At 40.7% G+C, this 22,170-nt stretch overlaps 1 protein-coding gene across 1 annotated transcript in view; it reads right to left on the bottom strand.

Annotated features, from left to right (window-relative positions):
* Positions 1–22,170, bottom strand: part of SPATA16 (spermatogenesis associated 16) — a 288,894-nt gene that overhangs the window by 89,426 nt on the left and 177,298 nt on the right. The window lies entirely within an intron of this gene.

The following is a 22,170-nucleotide window of genomic DNA, read 5'->3' as shown; positions in this document are numbered from 1 at the left end:
TATGCAGATCTAAGTATTTCCTATAAATAGCATGGTAACAACACAGATGCCATTTTTTCCCTCCTTCCAATACCTGGGAAAGCCTTTTGGAATGGGAAAAACCTTGACTAGCTTCCTCCCAGCAAAGTCTCCTTTCCTTCTGGATCACAAGAGCCATTTAAGATGGATTCACCTTTTCCAGGATTTCTTTAAGTGATCTTTGCTCCTGTACCATTCTGGGGAAAGCTTTGCCAGCATTACAAGCTTCCTGTTTAAATAGGTCCATTGCTATTAGTAACAGACCAAAAGAAAGCTGTATAATTTTAAGAGAGATTTTTTTTATTTTCCTACAACTTTTCCTTCTAATGAGGTTTGAATATTGAAGCAGTGGAAATGTCGATAGTTATCTCATTTCTTTGAAAATGGTATAAAAGCATATAATAATCCATATGTATTTCCCCTGACAATGAAGTGTCAACAACTAATCAGAAAAAATGTTTGAACTTTCTAACAGAGAAAAAAAAATCATTGAACAAATAACAATTTATATTAGAATCAGCATAGTATTTTGTATACTTATGATGTTAGAAGCAATAAGGAATTATTTTAAACTGAGTAGTCTCATTGAACTTGTTCATTGCCTGCTCAATTCCTCAGTGACCTCAAATTGTCTCTGACCTCATATGTGTTGTCTGTAAAAGAGCAGCACTGCAATACTTTTTTTGGATGCAAAGCATCTTCCTTCCTCCAACACTGCATCAGAAAATTATGCAAAAATTAATGGTGGGAAAATTTCTGAATGAAATTCATATTTCTGAATGACTGAATATTGAATGACAGAACTTACATTGCCCACAATATTGTCCTTTCCAAGTTCAAGGAACTGGAAGAGAAAAAATATGGCTGGGAGGTCACACCCAGAGCCAGCACTCAGAGTTGCACTGGGCTGTGTATGTCAGAGTCTGGATGCTGAGGCCCAGATGTCAACTTTGGAAAGCTAACAAAGATAATGCTGGCAACAAGTACGGAATCCAGAGATGCAGTAAGAACCAGCTACTAGTCTTTTAGCAAGCCAAGGGATCCTTTGTATTGCATAGAAGCAGTAATTCCTCCATCATGTTGCTTGGATATGTTCACCATCAAAATCCATCCTGGAATGGCCTGTCCAGACCATGCAAGTGCATAGGTTCACTCAGACCCATGTGGAGTGATGTGCTAGAGAGGAAAACTATCCTGGACTTCATTTCTTCTTCTTCTTTGTAAAATATATTTATTTACTTGAGGGGCAGAATTACAGAGAGAGGGAGAGACAGAGAGAGGTCCTTCATCCACTGGTTCACTATCCAAATGGCCAGAATAGTGGGAACTAGGCTGACCTGAAGCCAGGAGCCTGAAGCTTCTATTAGGTTTCTCACGTGGGTGCAGGGGCCCAACCACCTGGGCCATCTTCCACTGCTTTCCCAGGCCATTAGCAGAGAGCTGGATCTGAAGAGGAGCAGCCAGGACATAAACCAATGCCAATAGGGGATGCTGGCACTGCAGGTGGAGGCTTAACTTACTACGCCACAGGCACTAGTTCCCAGAATTCACTTCTCAATTCAAGATCTGACTTTCTTGTCTCTGTAGGCTGTTCATTCCAGAATTAGTGTTCTAGGGCTGCCAGGTAAAAATACCAGAGGGTGAGGGGCTTAAACAACAGAAACGTATTTTCTCAGAATTCTGCATGTTGGAAGCCAATATGGAGGAGTTGTCGGCTGGGTTGGTTTCTTCTGAGGCCTTCTGTTTGGTTTGTAGATGGCTGTTGTCTCTCTCTGACTTCACATGGTCTTTCCTCTGGATGTGTCTGTATCCTTATCTCCCTTTCTAATAAAGACACCAGTCACACTGGTTAGAGCCCATCCTAGAAACCTCACTTTAACTTAACTACCCCTTTAAAGATCCCATCTCCAGGACGGGCATTTGGTGTAGCACTTAAGTCACTGCCTGGGACACCCAAATGTCATATGGGAGTCCCTGATTCAGTCCTGTCTACGCTGTTTCTGATCCAGCTCCCTGCTAATGCATACCCTGAGAAGCAGCAGGCTATGGCTCAAGTTCTTGGGTTTTTGCCACCCATGACGGAGACCTGGATGGAGTTCTTAGTTCCTGGCTTCAGCCTTGCCCAGCTGCAGCTGTGGCAGGTGTCTGGGAAGTGAACCAGCAAAGGAAAGATCTATCTTTCTCTCTCTCTGTCCCTCTGCCTTTAAAATAAAATGAAAATAAAGATCCTATCCCATCTCCAAATACAGTCCCATTCTAGAGCACTGAGGGTTCGTACTTCTTTCTACCCATAACAGTTTGTAAGACCTCAAAATCTTTTCTGTAGGTCTCTCTGACTAACTTGGTGGAGGTTATTTTGACTTAAATTTTATATTAAGAAGGTTAATGAAGGTATGCAATGCTCCAGATTGCTTCCAGAAATCTGTTAGCAGTATCCCAGTCAGAACAGGATGGAAGAAAACACTCTCTCCACACCTTTTCTTTTCCAGTTGCTGGCAGCATCCATGACTACAGGCAGGGGAGCTGTGCTAAGCCATCTCACGCAGGCAGGTAAGACGTGCCCACAAGCATTCACCAGAGTTTTGCAAATGGCAGAAGTGTGGGTTTCCCTTGGCAACCTAATGTGCTTGTTGGAGAATCTGTTCTCCTGGTATAATGCTCAGGGACTGCATTTGGGCCTCTCAGGAGGAATGGCCTCTCACTGTCCATGGAAAACCAATAGAGATGGTTCCTTCATGGTTTCTGCTGTCTATCCTGGAGATGGTAAGTGTACGGAACGCTTACAGAATTTACCGATAATCAAGGAATTCTCCACGGTATGCTTTCTCCAAGGAAATTATTATAGTTGCATGGAGAAACATTACAAAAGAGGTAGACTTGAGGAGACTGATTATACCCCTGTACCACATCCTGAAATGGCCTTGCTGTGTTTTACTGGGCTAATAATTTTTGCTCTTCTGGAGAAAAGATAATCTTGAGGCTTTGAATCTGTTTTACCTTGCTCTTGTAAAGGAATAGAATCTTAGTACATATTTTTTGCAGCATTTTTGGTATATTGTTGAATAGCTCTATAGAATGATCTGGGAAAAATTTAATATCTGTACTTTATTAAAATAGTGGGTATTTTGAACTGTTATAGTTTATATACCAAAATATCAGATTTTCACTTTGTGATTGAAGTTAATTTAGAGTTTAACTTGTTTTACATAAATAGTCTAATGTGTACAAATTAAAAATTACACTTAAAAACTTGTAAAAACTAGGAGTGGGCATTGTAGCATAGTGGGTGAAGCTGCTGCCTGGGATGCCAGCATCCCATATGGATGTCTGATCCAGCTCCCTGCTAATGTGCCTGGAAAAGCATTGGAAGATGGCCCAAGTTCTTGGGCCCCTGCACCCATGTGGGAGACTTGGAATAAGCTCCTGGCTGCTCGCTTCCTATTTGATGCACTCTGACCGCTGAGACCACTTGGGGAGTGAACCAGTGAATGAAAGTGCTTTCCTTCTCTCTCTCTGTAAATCTGCCTTTCAAATAAACAAATAAATCTTAAAGAAAGAGCATATGAGTAAAAAGCAGATTAAAAAAGACTTGTAAACACTAGAATATGTGGAAGTAATCATGACATTTAAATATGTAGATTTATATGCACTTTTATTTTAAGATGTATTTATTTGAAAGGTGAGTGATAATGAGAGAAGGAGAAAGAGAGAGACAGAGATCTTCTATATGCTAGTTCACCACCCAAATGCCTATAGTAGCCAGGTCAAGCTGAAGTCAGGAGCTTGGAACTCCATCTGCATCTTTCATGTGAGTGGCAGGCACCTAAGCACTTGGATCATCATCTGCTGCCTTCCAGGTACAACAGCAGGAAGGTGGATCAGACATGGAGTAGCTGGGAGTTGAACCAGCACTCTGATATTGGATATAGACATCCTAAGTAGTAGTTCAACTTGCTGTACCAAACATCCACCCCTAGATGTCCTTTTAATGGTCAGTAAAATTTTTACTTTGATTTTGAAAATAGGGGAAGAGATCAGGTGAGGCATTACTGCTTGTACTAATGTTGGAGTTAGATTTCAAACACAATGTTTTCTCTCTTTTTTTTTTTAATTTTTGACAGACAGAGTGGACAGTGAGAGAGAGAAAAAGAGAAAGGTCTTCTTTTTGCTGTTGGTTCACCCTCCAATGGCCACCGCGGTATTGCGCTGCGGCCGGCGCACCGCGCTGTTCCGATGGCAGAAGCCAGGTGCTTCTCCTGGTCTCCCATGGGGTGCAGAGCCCAAGCACTTGGGCCATCCTCCACTGCACTCCCGGGCCACAGCAGAGAGCTGGCCTGGAAGAGGGGCAACCGGGACAGGATCGGTGCCCCGACCGGGACTAGAACCCGGTGTGCCGGCGCCGCAAGGCGGAGGATTAGCTTGTTGAGCCACGGCGCCGGCCTAAACACAATGTTTTCTAATTCTTAGGTATTTGAGAGTTAGATGGAGAGGAGAGGAGAAGATAGGAGAGGAGAGGAGAGGAGAGGGGAGAGAAGAGGATGGGAAAAGAGAGGAGAGGAGAGGAGAGGAGAGGAGAGGAGAGGAGAGGAGAGGAGAGGAGAGGAGAGAGACCTTCTATATTCCATGCCTCTAACAGTTGGGAATGGGACAGGCCAAAGCTAGGAACCTGGAACTCAATCCAGGTCTCTCACATGGGTAGCAGGGAACCAAGAATTTGAGCCATCACCTGCTGCCTTCCAGTGTGTGCATTAGCAGGCATCTGGAATTGGAACTGAAGCTGAGAGTTGACTCCAGGGACTCCAACATTGGATGCCAGGGTCCCAAGTGGCATCTTAACTGCTGAGACACAATATCCACAACAATGCTACTTTTCATTTGATATAAATATCCTGTAATTGAACTATTGTTTTTCAAGCATGGTTTTCCTCTTTGTCAAAATGCTTCAGAGAATGGGGTAGTCCATGGGCCCTAATGTGAACTACAGGTTGTTGTTAATTATGCTTTCTCTGCTGCCATTTCAAAGGAAGATTTGGGGGTCAGTGTTGTGGCATAGCAGGTAAAGCTGCTGCCTGCAGTGCCAGCATTCCATATGGGCACTGGTTCATGTCCTGGCTGCTCCACTTCCAATCCAGCTCTCTGCTATGGCCTGGGAAAGCAGTAGAAGATGGCCCAAGTCCTTGGGCCCCTGCACCTGCGTGGGAAGACAAGGAGGAAGCTTCTGACTCAGGGGTTCGGATGAGCACAGCTCTGGCCATTGTGGCCAATTGGGGAGTGAACAACGGATGGAAGACCTCTCTCTCTTTTTCTCTCTCTACTTCTCCTTCTGTCTCTTGGTAACTCTAACTTTCAAATAAATAAATAAATCTTTAAAAAAAGAAAAAAAAAAAGAAAGGAAGATTTGACCTTAGGTGTTTATATTTGTGGATCCTAGTTACTCTCTGTTGCTGTCCTCATTTATTATGTTTTAAAGCTTACGGTTACATAAACCAAGAGTGTATATGGACAACTTATTTTCTCTATAAACATTAATTTATAATAATTTTTCCTGGTATTTTAGCTATGTAAAAACAGCCACATGTTACCTTAGAAAACAACTTGCCCAGGATAATTGTGTAACAATTATCATAACAAAAGAGAGTTCGTTCTTGAACATAGGAGAATGTTATAAGGATAAGCAATACAAGTAGAGGGAAATAGGTGACTAGCAAAAAGGACAGAAAATTCATCTCCTTCTTCTATTCAAGAGCACTGGTTCTTTCTGGTAAATTTTTAAGAGCATGTAAGGTGCTCAGAATAAAGCTGGTAGAAAAGACCAACTTCAAACTTTTTTAGAATTATGGGATCATACAATTGTTTTTCTATTTTTTAGCTGGAAAATTTGGCAAATTATGACTTTTTAGCAACATGCCTGGTTCAGTGATTGGAAAGCCTAATTAGAAAAAGTGATCAAATTATTATAGATTATTATCAACTTATTCTTTTATTGCTCCCAATATTAGGGCTGACCATAATTGTAGTAAGTTGATTCACTTAGATTAAGATCAGGAAGGAACTTATAAATTCTGCAGCATAGTGTACTGAAATTTGGGGAAACTTAAGTGGCTTTTCTGAGGACATACACGTTTTCTAATTTTATAGAATTTAGATTTAGGGTGTAAATACATATTTCACTTTCTTTTTTGAAAATTATGGTTTTACTTTTTGGGTACATAGTAAGCATCTTCCAGATTCTATTGAAATTAATTGTGGATAATTTCAGGCCAATGGAAAATAGGCAGGATTGATGTTAACTTTTTCCAGATCTGGCGCATAAAACCTGGCCTAGCACAATCCTTTATTTTCTTTCCTTATTGGCTTTCTGAAGAAAGAAGACTTCCAGGATGTGAAGGAAGATGGAGCCACATATAGAACGGGGTGCTGTGGGTCCCCAAATTGTTGTTGAGGGGAATGAAACAGGAACACTTAACATTGGACTACAGTGTGAGAAATCAGATTTTGTAGTTTTCAGTTACTAAAATTTGGGGATTGTGTGTTGCTGTGGTTAGACTATCCCTTTTTGTAAATAATATATAAAAATTGGAATCCCTTTCATAATCCATTTTAATCTCCTAAACCTTATCTGTTATAAAAGAAGTGAATAAACACACAGCATTTTGAGATAAAATAACATATACATGATTTTATAGACACTGTTTCCCTTAATCCCCTTAAAACTCATCTAGGTAGGCATTACTAGTGATTGAATATTATGATTGTGTTGTTTTACTTTCAGAGTTGACATAATTAAATGCAAAGAAAATTTTCTGTAATTGTAAGCCATAAATGTTTGAGTTGGATACCATTAGTCTTTAGCGGTTAATAGAGCTCTTTGTTCTGACATTGATAATGGTAAAATTTTGTATACTGACTATAATTTTTTAGGAAATGTAAAAATAAAATTTGGTGAGCAACGTTTCAAACTTTACTCCCTGTAAACATGCATTGGTTTAATTGGGAAGATTTCAATTTTCATGAAATTCATATACTACACTTAATCTTAGCTAAAAGGCTGAGAAGTGATTCATGAAATTGAGAATTGAACTTAAGAGCATATTTTCGCCATGGCTCACTTGGCTAATCCTCCACCTGCGGCGCCGGCACCCTGGGTTCTAGTCCCAGCTGGGGCACCAGGTACTAATCCTGGTTGCTCCTCTTCCAGTTCAGCTCTTTGCTGTGGCCCGGGAGGGCAGCGGAGGATGGCCCAGGTGCTTGGGTCCCTGGGCCTGCATGGGAGATCAGGGGGAAGCGCCCATCCCCTGGCTTCGGATCGGCGTAGCGCCAGCTGTGGTGGTCATTAGGGGAGTGAACCAACAGAAGGCATACCTTTTTCTCTGTCTCTCTCACTGTCTAAAGTTCTACCTGTCAAAAAAAAAAAAAAAAAAAGAGTATATTTTCCAGGGCCAGCATTGTGGCACAGTGAGTTAAGTCACTTCCTGCAATGCCAGCATTGTATATGAGGACCAGTTTGAGTTCTGGTTGCTCCAATTCTGATCCAACTCCCTGCTAATACACCTGGGAAAGCAGAAGAAGATGGTCTAAGTACTTGGGCCCTGCCACACACCTGTACATACGGTTATATAAACAAGGGCACTTCAAAATGTTCATGAAAAAATGAAATTAAGAGACAAATTTATTTTGGCATAAAATGTTTTGAAATACATGCACAGTTTTTCCACAATACATACTTCCATGATTTTTTTGCAGACCCCTGTGTATTGCTGTTTACAGTCCAATCTGATTAGAGTTAGGGTTAGAATTGTGATTATATATGTTTCCATGAACTGAGTAATTTCAGTACTTAATGCCTAAGATTTACCCGGCATCAGTTTTCCATCATTCATGTTTTGAAGCCAACTTTTATTTCCATGTCCCTTCCACACAGAACCGAGGATAGATGGAAGGGATCTAAGATACTACTTTATAATCACTCGACTTTATAACCAAGGAAACAGACTTGCTGGGTTCTGGTGATTCATCTGAGGCCACAAAATTAGGGATGGATGCAAGATGACAACCTAAGTCTCCTAAGCCAATGATTTTTCCTACACAGAGTGACTTTTCATCCCTCCAATTAGATTGTAAATTCCTAGAAGCATAAGCTCAACTATTATTTCTCTTTTTCTTTTTCCATCACTATCTTATTCCTGTCTCTAAGGCCAACTAGAATTTGACTGTAACACAGAGAAACAAATAGACCACATCAAACCACAACCAGATCAAGATTCTCTTGAAAATAATCTTAACACAAAACAGAATATCTATCATTCCCACCTACTGGCTACAATAAAACTATTTAGTTCATGGAATTCTCATTAGATTTAGGATATGCCATTAGCCAGCATGCCTGTTTCGAAGAGACATTTAGAAACATCAAACAAAAGGTATCTTGTAGGGAAGCTTAAATATTGATAAACTTAGGTTCTTCTAGTGTTTTTTTTTTAATGGCAAAACATATAATTTATATATGGAATTTAATATACATTCTTTTTTTTAATTTTATTTTTTTTGACAGGCAGAGTGGATAGTGAGAGAGAGAGACAGAGAGAAAGGTCTTCCTTTTTTGCCGTTGGTTCACCCTCCAATGGCCGCTGCGGCCGGCGCATTGCACTGATCCGAAGCCAGGAGCCAGGTGTTTCTCCTGGTCTCCCATGCGGGTGCAGGGCCCAAGCACTTGGGCCATAGCAGAGAGCTGGCCTGGAAGAGGGGCAACCGGGATAGAATCCGGCGCTCCAACCGGGACTAGAACCCGGTGTGCCAGCGCCGCAAGGTGGAGGATTAGCCTGTTAAGCCACGGCGCCGGCCATAATATACATTCTTAATCTAAAGATCTTGAGTAACTTTCTACTTGTACATTAGAGAAGCACCAACTGATGGATACTGAAAGTTGCAAGTGTGGATTTCAGCAGCCTCCAGATTCTTCAGGGAGTCACAGAATTTTTATTCTTGACTTCAAGTGAATCATGGAATAGTATCACAGGAATAAATAGCTACATTACCTGCAATTACTTCATAAAGACAACTGGTGTTACTAATGAGGTTTAGCCTCTGATTTGGTTGTAAATGTGAACAGGTTGGAACCCTTTTTTGTCGTTGTGTATATCATCTCTATGCTTTAATTAGTTGTATGAAGATAATTGTTCCTATCCTTAACTGTATCTTGTTTTTTTTTTTATTGTATTCCTTGATGAGATTTTAGATTGGAGCATGGCTTGCTGGTACACATAGATAATTAATGGCAGCTTTGGAAGAAGGATCTGGTGACCTGGTTCCCAAGCTTGTCATTTTCTGTTATTTTTTTTATTTATTTTTTATTTTTTGACAGGCAGAGTGGACAGTGAGACAGAGAGAAAGGTCTTCCTTTTGCCGTTGGTTCACCCTCCAATGGCCGCCGCGGCTGGCGCGATGCGGCCAGCGCACCGCGCTGATCCGATGGCAGGAGCCAGGTGCTTCTCCTGGTCTCCCATGCGGGTGCAGGGCCCAAGCACTTGGGCCATCCTCCACTGCACTCCCTGGCCACAGCAGCAAGCTTGTCATTTTCTTCTCTCTCTCTCTCTCTCTCTCTCTCTCTCTCTCTCTCTCGTTATACTAAGCACTTGTTTTATCTCTTGGGTGTCTATGCAAAATGACTTTGAGTGGAAAATCAGCGATGCCCTTGAAGAAGTGTACCTTGGAGATGTTGAAGGGATTTTAGCATGTTTAACCTGGAGAGGAGGCTGAGGTTGCAGGGACTAACTCTCTTGTCAGATAGCAATGTGCTCCTGGACTCTGGTTATACAGGCTTTGTTTAGCTCATTGATAAATCTGTAAAACTTATTTGTTAATTGAATTACCATTTATTCTGCACTGGCCACGCGTTATCCATAAATTATTCTGTTAGTGTGTTAAGATTACACAGAAAGCAGGCTTTATTACTCAATTTTACAGATAAGGAAAAGTCAGTCTTCAAAGCGATTCTGCATCATGGTATACAGTTCACACAGCTACTTCATGACAGAGCTGGGAGTCAGATCAATTGTGTCTCAGTCAGAGCCTTCTGCTCTGAGCCATCAGGCTATGCAGACTTGTAAATGAGGTCTACAGCCCCATCTAGTAGTAACAGAGGATTCTAAACATACAAAAGGTTTTTGCATAGCTCTCCAGAGGGCTGAGGTGGAATTCTTAGCAGGAGGAAGAAAGTTCTAATAGAGCTTTCCAATAGGGGCACTGTTGCTCATGACAGCCTCATGACCCCTGTAGCATACAGCCTCATGCACTACAGCCTCATGACCCTGTAGCATGCAGGTCAAGGAGCGATGATACTCCATCTGGAACGCTGTAAGAGGGATGACCCATGTTTGTCTATATGACTCCAAGTTTGTTGGTGTTCCCCATAATTTCTTTCTCCCCTCAACTTTCAGTTTCATCTGGCAGACAGACCCTTTTTTTCTTTCTTGCTTCTCTAATTTGTCTGCAATTAATCTCTCCCAGGCGGCAGCCTCTTCCAGAGGATTTTATGTTTTTAAAGGCAACATATTGCAGTGGATGATTTCATGTGGCAGGTGGCCTCCTATACATGACTTTCCATCATCTCATCCTCACATCAAGATGTTGCAGAGGGGGGATAATTACACCTGTGAGAAATGCAGATCTGTCAAAATGTGTGTTTGTATGTGTGCATGTGTGTGTGTGAGTGTGTGTGTGTGAATACCCCATCTCCCTGCCCTGCAACAAGCATGAGGGCACTTTGGAGTTCCTGGAAAATGGAATTAAAAGATAAATTTGGCACCGGTGTTGTGGTCTAGCATTTAAAAGAGCTACTTGCATGGGTGGTGGTTCATGTCCTGGCTGCTCCACCTCCCTTCCAGCTCCCTGCTAATGAGCTGGGAAAAGCAGCAGAAGATGCCCCAAGTGTTTGGTCCCCTACCACCAATGTAGGGGATCCAGATGAAGCTCCTGGCTCCTGGCTTCAGTTTGGCCCAATCCCGGTCATTGAGGCCATCTGAGGTGTGAACCAGCGGATGAAAGATCTCTCTTTCTCTGTCTTTCCCTCTCTCTCTGTAAATCTGACTTTCGAAATCAATTTTTTAAAAAGATAAGTTTAGTTTGGTGTAAACATTTTTGAAATCCATGCAGTTTTTTTCCATTTTATACACACAGTCTTTATAATCCTTTGGAGCACTGCTTATATGCATGGATTTCAAAATTTTTGATTACAAAATAAATGTATTTTTAAATTCTACTTTCCATGAACTTTCTGAAGTTCCCTCATACATATACACTTCATAAATGTATATGTCTATGTGTTCTGTGACAAGAATCACAACTTTAAGTGATATTAAATGAAATGAAAGAAAGTGCTATCGTCGAGATCTGCTGTGTCTAGTGTCTGCTTCTATCTCTGCTTCACCTCTTACATGAATGTTAGGGCAGAACAAACTCCTTCTGTTGCAGAAGGAAGGGTCCGTGAATGAAGACTTGTGATGCTTTCCACCCCTTTTTATTTGGGCTTGAAAAGTCCTGCCGAGGTCTTCTGGAGGTTATTGTCTTTTCTGGGTTGACTCTGACTTAGGACTGCACTATATAAAGTGTGTTCTGGGCTCTCTTGGATAAAAATAGGTGAGATGAACAGTTACTTGATGCTGAGAAAAGCGAAATCATGTCACATGTTAAAGACTGGCATCTGAAATGCCAAAGTCTCATATTTGGAAGAGGAGAAATTATGAAAAATAAAATATTTCAATTCAGGTACAGGCATAGTAGGTAGTCTTCAAAAATTAGTGAGGAAAATACAATCATATAAAATCAATATAAAGGGAGCATTTTATTTTTAATTGGTGTGTAGTGCTGCTTTTGGCTGAATATAAATAAAAACATCAAAAGCTTTGAGCTTTACAGATTATCTTACACCTGGGTGAACACAGCTTAAAAAATTTCATGATTTCATGGAATAGTTATTCCACATCTCCAACTGCTATGAAAAAGTGACCTCAATTTCTCTGCAAGCTTATAAATCAATAACCCATAAAAATCTATAGGAAATATAAAAGATAACCATAAATTATCAGAATTTGGTTTTGCTGATAATAATTTTTGATTTTCAGAGGCTGACAAAAACAAAGAAGGAATCAACATGTTTGCAGATTTAAACTAGAAAGTCAAGTCTCTATGTAAACAAAATAACTTTATTGAAACCTAGTGGAATAGCCATAAGACTCCTGAGAATCAAACAGCTAGACCTAAATTTGTTGAAGTAAAAGAAGGCTCAAATTGCCTTAAATCCCTAAAAGCCATATCATTCTCAAATGAGAGAAAATGTAAAGAAATTTAGGGGGTGCTGTCCCCCCCTTCCTTAAGAACTGTCAGTAACCCAAAAAGCTTTTTAGAAAGCAAAAGTAAAGCAAAGAGAAAGTGACAATTCAAATGGTATGGGCCTCCTACATCACCTACCCGTATTAATGTAAAACAAAACCAACACCATTTAAAAAATACACATTTCTGAAGAAGAGTACAAAGTGAATACTGTTCAGGAGTAACTGAGGATTAATTTTCTTGCTTCATGTGATTCCTCTGTTTTCTAAGGAGCCTGAATTATCAAGATGCAGCTGGAGGGCTGATATAAAAGTGAAGCGTGCTGCCCCCTGCAGGGCACATTCTGAGGCCCTGGGCAGGGACTCCTAACCCCAATTCTTGTCTGATCTGAATGCCTGACACTGATTTAACAGGAGACAAAGCCGTTCATTTCACAGTGAGAGTTAGGGCTTCAAAGGCAAGCAACCTCCAGTGAGGTGGCACTCTGGCTGAAATTCACACTGAGGTGAAGCAATTGAATATCGGACTTATTTTTGAAAGAAGGTTTGTCTCTTGGCTGTACACGTGAGATTAAGGAGGGAGGATGGCATGAGGAGAAGGGAAAGTACAAAGCAACCTCACTTGCTTGACAGTCCAGTCAAATCAACGTCATCAAATAGATATAATAGTACTGAAATATATACATTAATGTATACATGTGCAAGGTTCAAGTTCCTCTCCCACCTTTGGCCTCACCTGGTTCCTCCTTTGCTTCCTCTCTCTTTCCTCTTCCCTTTCCCTTTCTTCCTTACTTCCTAATGCCTGGGATGCTCACAGAACAGCAATAGAATTACACACAATTACGTAATCAGTGAATAATGTCATGGTTTCTACCTCTTTCACGGGAACACTCAACCTTGGATCAAATACATGTCTCAATTACAGCTTTTACTTAAAAGTGAACCTCTCCTACTGGCATAGTACCTCAAATAGCATCAAAGCAAAATGAAAACACAGGCAGCATTTAACAACGCTGGTAACCATAGAAACGCATCATTAAAGACTATATAAACAGGAATGAATAATTAGATGAGAACTTCATTTCTACATTTATCTTTTTCCAAGACCCAGGAAAATAAGTTCTCTTTTACCTCTCATCTCAATTTGGGCACTTCCTCTTTAGCTTGTCTTCTAATTGAAAAACATGAGAATTCCTAAGATGAGAATTTTAATATTGTCTACTTTAATAGACAAATCTCTTTGTAGGCAAATGAATAAAAATATTGCAATGCCTATTGTTGTCTAAATGTAATACTAAATGCAGAAAAAGATACTGAAGTGGCTAAGGAGTTTGCTTTGTGGGGAGGGGATGGGCAGGAAAAGACTTCCATCGTGGTGGGAAAGGAATAGCAGTTATTTTATTTATTTATTTTTTAATTTATTTGATAGGTAGAGTTATAGACAGTGAGAGAGAAAGATAGAGAGAAAGGTCTTCCTTCCATTGGTTCACTCTCCAAATGGCCACTACAGATGGCGCCGCACCGATCTGAAGCCAGGAGCTAGGTGCTTCCTCCTGGTCTCCCAGGCAGGTGCAGGGGCCCAAGCACTTGGGCCATCCTCCACTGCACTCCCAGGCCACAGCAGAGAGCTGGACTGGAAGAGGAGCAACTGGGACTAGAACCCGGTGCCCATATGGGATGCTGGCGCCGCAGGCAGAGGATTAACCAAGTGAGTCGTGGCGCCGACCCCAAGGCCCCAAGGAATAGTAGTTATCAACCTCTGACAACAGGAAACACGCTTCCTAATTTACTGGAGGTAATCTACACAGTTGGATGACTGAGGGAGAATTTAGGATTTCTGGGTTATATCAGCTGCATAGACAGGTTGGCAGCATCACCTCTGAAGGAAATCCGATGCTCTATCTGCACCTAAGACAGCCCCAGATAAATTCTATGGTAGGCTAAGTTGACCATTAACTTAAAAAACTGAATATGACCTTGGAAGTAGCTAGTTCAGGTGTTGTACATCAGAATCATTTCATGGTGAGGTGGAACAATATAAAAATACAGTTTTAAGGAGCCCACCCACCACTGGGAACCTAATATTTCTTTAAAAACTTACTTATTTTTATTTAAAGGACAGAGAGACAGAGGGAGATCTTCTATCTGCTGGTTCACTTCCCAATGCCTACAAAGGCTGGAACTGAGACAAGACAAAGCCAGGAGGCTGGACCTCAGTCCAGGTCTTCCCTGTGTATGACAGGCACCTAACTAGTTAGAACATCTCCTGCTGCATCCCAGGGTGCACATTAGCAGGGAGCTACTAACAGAAGTGAAGCAGAGATTTGAACTCAGGCACTACATTATGAGCTGTGGGTGTCCCAAGTATTGTTTCAACCATTGTACCAAATGGCTGCCTTGGAATCTAAGATTTGAAATATTCCTCTAGTGTCTAATGCAATTAGCCACTAACCAGTGTGTAAGAACACATGGGTGGCAGAGGCCCAAATGCTCAGGCCATCTTCTGCTGCTTTTCGCAGGCCAATAGCAGGGAGTTGGAGCAGAAGTGGAGCAGCTGGGACACAAACCAGTGCCTATATGGGGTGCCAGTGTCAGAGTTCGGTGGCTTTACCAGCTATGCTACAACATTGGCCCCCCAAAATATGTTTTGCTAAAGATAATAACAAATGTCTCTGGTTCTTTGATGTTACTTTATATGTAATTTCACACTGAATATTTAATTTTTATTATGAGGCTTAGATATCATAAAATTTTGCCACATAAATGACTGACATTGGAATGATTTTGCAATATCAAGAAGAAAAACAAAGAATAGGAGAGAACAAGATAGTCTCATTATTAGTCTAAGTGTATCAACTTATGTCCACATTAAGACGCCTGTATCATTCTTTGGTCAGTGCAGGGAAATCTCTCAGCTTTCCACTGCTTTGATTGCCATGTTTGAAAGAAGGTCCTAACCAAAACTGTGGGACTTGCTTGGAGGCTCCTGTTAGCCCAGAAACCAAACCTGAAACACTCTGCTGGAAATACGCAACCTTCTCTAAATATTCTGCTGAACCCCAAACTCAACTGACGCACAAAAAATGTCAACAACTGCACACATATGCAGAAAGTGTTCATTAAATTCATAGTCACTGATTTTTAAATCATAAAACAGTGATACCAAAATATTCTCATGTCAGATTTGATTGGTTTTATGTCAGACTAATATTTGATTTGACTGATTGATTCAACGAATATTTATTGAACTGCTCTTTGGAAAGTACTTTGATGGTACCCTGGTAGAAAAATGGATTAATGAGAACTAGCACATAGGTGAAACAGCGTAGAGTCTAGTAGTTCTTCTTGGTAAAATTTCATGCTAGAAAGTATTTTCCTTGAAGACAAGGTCATGTCTATATTCTTTGCCCCAGTGCCTTACGTACAAGCACTCAATAAATATTTGTTGAATAAGTAGGAATGAAAAACTCAATTTTAGAGTAAAGAGAAAGGTATACAGTGGCTTAATAACAATCTGGACACATTGGGTTGGGAACGTTTCTAGCTTGCATCACTACAATGCAGATCACAGAGGCAATAGAAGACAAACATATCCAGGGTGCTATTTTTTGCTTTGAGTGTTGGAGGTAGCAGATGTCTCCTGTCAGGTCCAATACCAAAGAAAAATGAGTTGTTTCAACAGAGAGCATCATGTAGATGGAAGGAGGAGTGCATGGGTCTCAACTTGTGGCTTACACACCCTTGAAGCCTGGGAGAAAAGTGTGAGGGGCCCATAGACTGAACACCATCCTCTTTACACATGTGGCTGGAAAAATCTTTCATTTTCAGTGCAGCCAGTGCCTGTTTTTGTCCTTTGGGAGTAGATTAATTACACCAAAGAAATACTTCTTTTTGGTGAGCTGCCTTTGGAAGCCATCTAGGCCATTGATAATTTTGAGACAGGGAACATTTCAGTGCCAACTACAACTTGAATCTGATGGGAAGTCTTGGTGTTCTCTGCACAGATGGAAGGCCTGTGAAGTTGGCACTGTCTCAGCGTTTGCTGCTTCACTGAGGAAAGATGCTCCACATGTCAGGTTTTCTACATGGGCCTCTGTTGGTGTCAACAGCTTCTCCAACAATCCCCAAAGAGGTCTTCCCAGTACTGTGAATGTCTTCAACTTCCTCAGAGCCAAGAGCTCAAATCAGTGCCTTTTCAAGAGAGCTTTGTCAAGATACAAGAGCACACCAGGACTAGCTTCATAATGGCAGATAATTAGCCACATAAAGGAGGCAAATCTTTAGATCGGAAATTCTGGTTATTATCAGTGGTGCTGCTCAAAGGCCATAAGATTTTTTGGCTAAGCAACTAGTTTGAATGAGGTGGCCGGAGTCAAATGACAGCATGAGTTTTCTAACACTGGATCAGAGACTAATAATAGTCTTGAGAGTTTGCAGGAACAAAAATCTACAGACACTTGTCAAGTGGCTCCTTTCTTATGATGTTATCTTTCGTCCAAACTTAAATTTGAAATAAATTGATATATAGACCTAACAAATGTGACCTTATTGACTTGAGGACAAAAGAAATGATAAACATTAATTCAACTGGAAAATTTTGGTATTTTGTTTTTAAAGATTTATGTTTTTATTTATTTATTTGAGAGAGAGAGAGAGAGAGAGAGAGAGAGAGAGAGACTTCCATTTATACTCAAAATGGCAATAACGACCAGTGGCATGGCCAGGAGTCAGAACTTCTTCTATCTGGGTTTCTCAAACAGGTGGCAGGGGCCCAAGCACTTGGGCAATCTCTGTTGCAGATCAACATTAGCAGGGAGTTGGGTCGAAAGTGGAGGACTTCAGAAGTGGGACTCAATTCAGTACCTAGATATGGGATGGCAGCTTCACAAGTGGTGGCTTAACCTGCTGTGCCACAATGCTAGCCCCAGATTTTAGTATTTCTTGACAAGTGCTTACCCATATGAAGTATTCTGAGCTCCAGGAGCTCTGGCTCTATTTGCTATTAGAGACTTTGTGAATGAGAGCATTAACCATTATTGCCATTAAAATGAAATATCAAAATGGATGTGATATCCAATCTTTCAATTTCTTATTCCAGAAGAATCACATCTTTCTCACAGAAGCAAAAAGGCCATACTTCTCTGTAAATGCTGCTTTGGTGTTGTGACTCTGTGTAGATCAGTTACCAATATGATGAGACAAATAGTAAGCACATTTTTGTGTGTGCATATATTTATGAACATTGTTTTAGATGGATACTTGTAAACTGAATCAGATGTTCAGAAGGTCAGGGGTTGTGGATTGACTGAAAAATGAAGAAAAAAAGGAACAATTTAGGTGGGGGGGATGAACTGATAAGGCAGCTTCTCTCTGTTTTGTGGGGTTTCTCTACAATTGTTTTGTGAGAGTTCTGTAACAAAGTCAGCTGTTATCTCCTTTCTCACTCCATTTTGCTGAGCAGTGCAGACTAGAGTTGGCTCTGTTACTTACATCATAGAAGAAAAAGCTTCACAGTAGACAACTTTTGTGATAGAGAACATGACTGAAAGTGAAGGCAGGAGAATGGGACAGGGGAGTGGATGAAGAGGAAAGCATGTTTGTTTTTCTGATGTTATTAAATCTTGCCATGTATCTAAAGGGCAGTAGCTTGGGTAATGGGCTAGAATTTACTATAAACTTATTATAACAATATTACTTTAGGACCAATATATAAATGCCATAAGATAGCTGCTTCAAAGTAGCTAATTGTTCATGCTCAATTCACTTTGCTTCGGCAGCACATATACTAAAAAATTGGAACGGTACAAAGTAGCTAATTGTCAGCTTTGTTAGGTACTTCCCATTCTTCTAATTAATTCAGAATTATGATGAGGCCTTGAGGTGTTCTCTGGGAGGCTGGCTGATGACAGAAGACCAGGTATTGGGTTGTAGAGGCATTACTTGAAATATAGTCATCAGAATTTATTTTCAATCCTCTCTAGCTCTGTAGAGGTGATGTTATTATAGAATAACATGTGCAAACACTTTGATTCAGAGTGATATATCCCAGTGTGAGCTGTCATACAGAATAGAGCTTTATGCCATTTTCTTTCCTTGCTGGGTTGATGATATGAAAAATATTCCTAATACAATTGAAAGTTGTTCTTGAGTACACCAAAGCAAAGGTCTGTTCTTTTGCATCTAAGAGTTCCTAAGTCTGTAATCGAGAGTAGATGCGCTGTAGTTGTTAAATTTTACATTCTCAAAGTTTCCTGTTTAAGATGTCTTTCTAAAATTTTTTATTAATATAAAGAGAACAGATTTCAAGATCTCTGTATAAGAATAACCAACCTGAAAGGGTAAGGATTTTATATGACTGAAAAGAAAGATACATAGTAACTTCTTAACTTACAAAGGTGATGAAAATAGGGCCTATCTATTCAACCTTAGTGGATGTCTACAGATACACATGCAGACTTCATGTCCAGTGTGTGATGTTTGGAGGACATTCTCAAATTCAGCAGTGTAATTGCCCAGGTGGATTGTGAATTAGGGCAGCTCTATCTTTAAAGATGGCATGGACTGGACACTCCCTGGTAATGGCTGAAGACCCTTCTGTGATTTAAGACAGAACAAGGTATAGGGGATATGTGTACATTTAAATCAAGAACAGGGAGAAGCTGTTTAGTGGAAGTAACCGTATAAAGATTGAGATAATGGGGTGTGATGGTGGGATTAGAAAGTTTTAGTGTAGAGAATTGGTCTGCAAGTTGCAACTTGTAATTATGCCATTTCCCCTTTCCCTTAAAATTTGTGACATTATATTTGGATGTACCTAACAATCTGGATGAGAGTGTAATGCTAACTTGTTTTTTTTTTTTTTTTTTAATGGCAGTTCAATCAGGATCCCAGCTTAGATAATTCTCAGATTGAAGCCAAGAGATGTAATGTCATTACCTTTGGGTCTGTTGATATTGTTTTTTTTTTTTTTAATTTTTTTTTATTTGACAGGTAGAGTTAGACAGTGAGAGAGAGAGACAGAGAGAAAGGTCTTCCTTCCGTTGGTTCACCCCCCAATGGCTGCTACGGCCAGCGCGCTGCGCTGATCCGAAGCCAGGAGACAGATGCTTCTTCCTGGTTTCCCACACGGGTGCAGAGGCCCAAGAACTGGGGCCATCCTCCACTGCCTTCCTGGGCCACAGCAGAGAGCTGGGCTGGAAAAGGAGCAACCAGGACTAGAACCCGGCGCCCATATGGGAAGCCGGCGCCGCAGGCGGAGGATTAGCCAATTGAGCCACAGTGCCGGCCCCGCTAACTTGGTTTTAAGAACAGACCCTTTCGCCAGAGTGTCTTGGCTTTCCATGCCTAAAATACTCTCATGGGCTCTTCAGACAGATCCGAATGCCTTAAGGGCTGATTCCAAGGCCAGAGTGCTGTTTAGGACATCTGCCATTCTATGAGTCCGCTGTGTATCCTGCTTCCCATGTTGGATCATTCTCTCCTTTTTTTATTCTATCAGTTAGTATTAGCAGACACTAGTTTTGTTTGTGTGATCCCTTTGACTCTTAGACCTATCATTATGATCAATTGTGAACTGAAATTGATCACTTGGACTAGTGAGGTGGCATTGGTACATGCAACCTTGATGGGATTGTACTGGAATCCCCTGGCACATTTCTAACTCCACCACTTGGGGCAAGTCTCTGCGAGTGAGATCCCAGTGGAACAAACGGGCCATCAAAGAAGGAGGTATCTTTCTCTGAAGGGAGGAGAGAACTTCCACTTTGACTATGGCCTTGTCGAAATAAGATCAAAGTCGGTGAGCTCAGGGGCTTCCATGGCCTTGGCAACTCATGACTAGAGGCTAGGGAGATTGCTTATGCCTTAAACAAGAGTGTCAATTTGTTAAGTCAACAACAGGAGTCACTGTGCAGTTACTACCCATGTAGGATCTCTGTCCTTAATGTGTAGTTCAATGTGAATTAATGATATGACTAGTGCTCAAACAGTATTTGACACTTTGTGTTCTGTGTGGGGGCAAACTGATGAAACCTTTACTTAATATATACTAAGTTGATCTTCTGTATATAAAGATAATTGAAAATGAATCTTGATGTGAATGGAATGAGAGAGGGAGCGGGAAAGGGGAGGGTTGCGGGTGGGAGGGAAGTTATGGGGGGGGGGGAAGCCATTGTAATCCATAAACTGTACTTTGGAAATTTATATCTACTAAATAAAAGTGAAAAAAAAAAGAACAGACCCTTTCAAACACTTTGTGCCAGTCATCCCTCACTGTATAATTGAAGTTCCTCTGGGGAACAGCTTGTCCTAGGTTGGGAAACTACTTGGTGCTGGAACTTGTGCTGGAGCAAAAGGTCTTACAGACATATGGTCTTTTCCAATATACCAAGTTACTTAAAAGAGAAAAAGAGAATACAGAGAGAAATATGGGTTTTTAATGAACTTATTCATTTATTTGAATGGGAGAGAGAGAGAGAGATAATGTGAGGAGAGGTCTTCTAGCCATTAATTCAAATGTCCACAGCAGCAAGGGCAAGGTCATGCCAAAGCCAGAAGCCTGGAACTCAACTCTGGTATCTTATGGGGGTTACAGGGACCCAACTACCTGGACCATTACTTGTTGCCTCCCAGGGTATGCATTGGCTGGAAGCTGAAATGGGGAGTGGACCCAAGACTCAAACCAGGCACTAGAATATGGGATGTGGGCATCCCAAGTGGTGTCTTAAGCACTATGCTGAATTCTTGCCCAAAGAAGTATTTTTTTTTAAAAAAAATCCTGTATTAATGCAGAAGAGTAAAATGATGCATTTGTTGTATTACTTTTTAGACTGCAAACACGAAATCATTGCTACATAGATATTTTCTTTTTGTAAAGAAAGACTTTTATTTTTCACTTATTTGAAATGCAGGGTGATATGTGGTAGGGGATGGATTAAGAGAGGGAGGAAGGGAGAAAGAGAGAGAGAGAGAGAGAGAGAGAGAGAGAGAGAGAGAGAGAGAGAGGTCTTTTATATGCCAGTTTACTCTTCAAATGGGCACAATAACCAGGCAGGGAAGGGCAAGGTTGAAGCCAGGAAGTCAGGAGCCAGGAGCCAAGAGCCAGGAGCCAGGACCTTCTTCTGGGTCTTCTATCTGTGGGGCAGGGGCCCAAACACTTGGGAAAAGCACTTCTGCTTTTCCAGACCCTCTACAGGAAACACAAACTGGGACACAAACTGGCACCCATATGAGATGCTGGCATTGTAGGTGGAGGCTTAACCCACTATGCCACAACATTGGCCCCAGTAATTATTGTTTCTAAAACTGATCAAGTCTGCCCACTAAACTAGGTTCTTTTGCTTTTTACCCATTAAACCTCTTACTCATGAAGTATTAAAGCTTTTTTACTATAATGTAAATTTATAATACGTTATCTCAAAAACTAAAAAAAAAAAAAAAAAACAGAAAGGGAGAAGGAAGGTAGGTGGAAAGGAGAGAGGGAGGGGTGAGGAAGGGAAAATCATTATGTTCTTAGAATTGTATCTACAAATCATATTGAATCTGTTAAAAGTTAATTAAAAATTAAAATAAAAAATAAAAAAGTCTGATCAAGTAACAAAATTTTAATCTCAAAAAAGTATCGATTTTCTGATTTTAAGACTTTCCTCAAGGAATCAGGAACATACGAACAGTAGCAGTTGCTTATGAGCCTGTCAATATCTTGTAAAGAATTACTCAATATAACAAAAAAGCAAATGTTATGGGCAGGAAGAGGATATTTCATTAAAGGATTTCAGAGTTTTTTTGAGGAAAAGAATTGAATCTTGAGAATTGACAGATACTACAT

This window comes from Lepus europaeus, chromosome 2 (assembly GCF_033115175.1).
Source record: "Lepus europaeus isolate LE1 chromosome 2, mLepTim1.pri, whole genome shotgun sequence".
Lineage (NCBI taxonomy): Eukaryota > Metazoa > Chordata > Mammalia > Lagomorpha > Leporidae > Lepus > Lepus europaeus.
The sequence above is the reverse complement of the archived record's forward strand: the minus strand, read 5'-3'. Positions and strand labels throughout refer to the sequence as shown.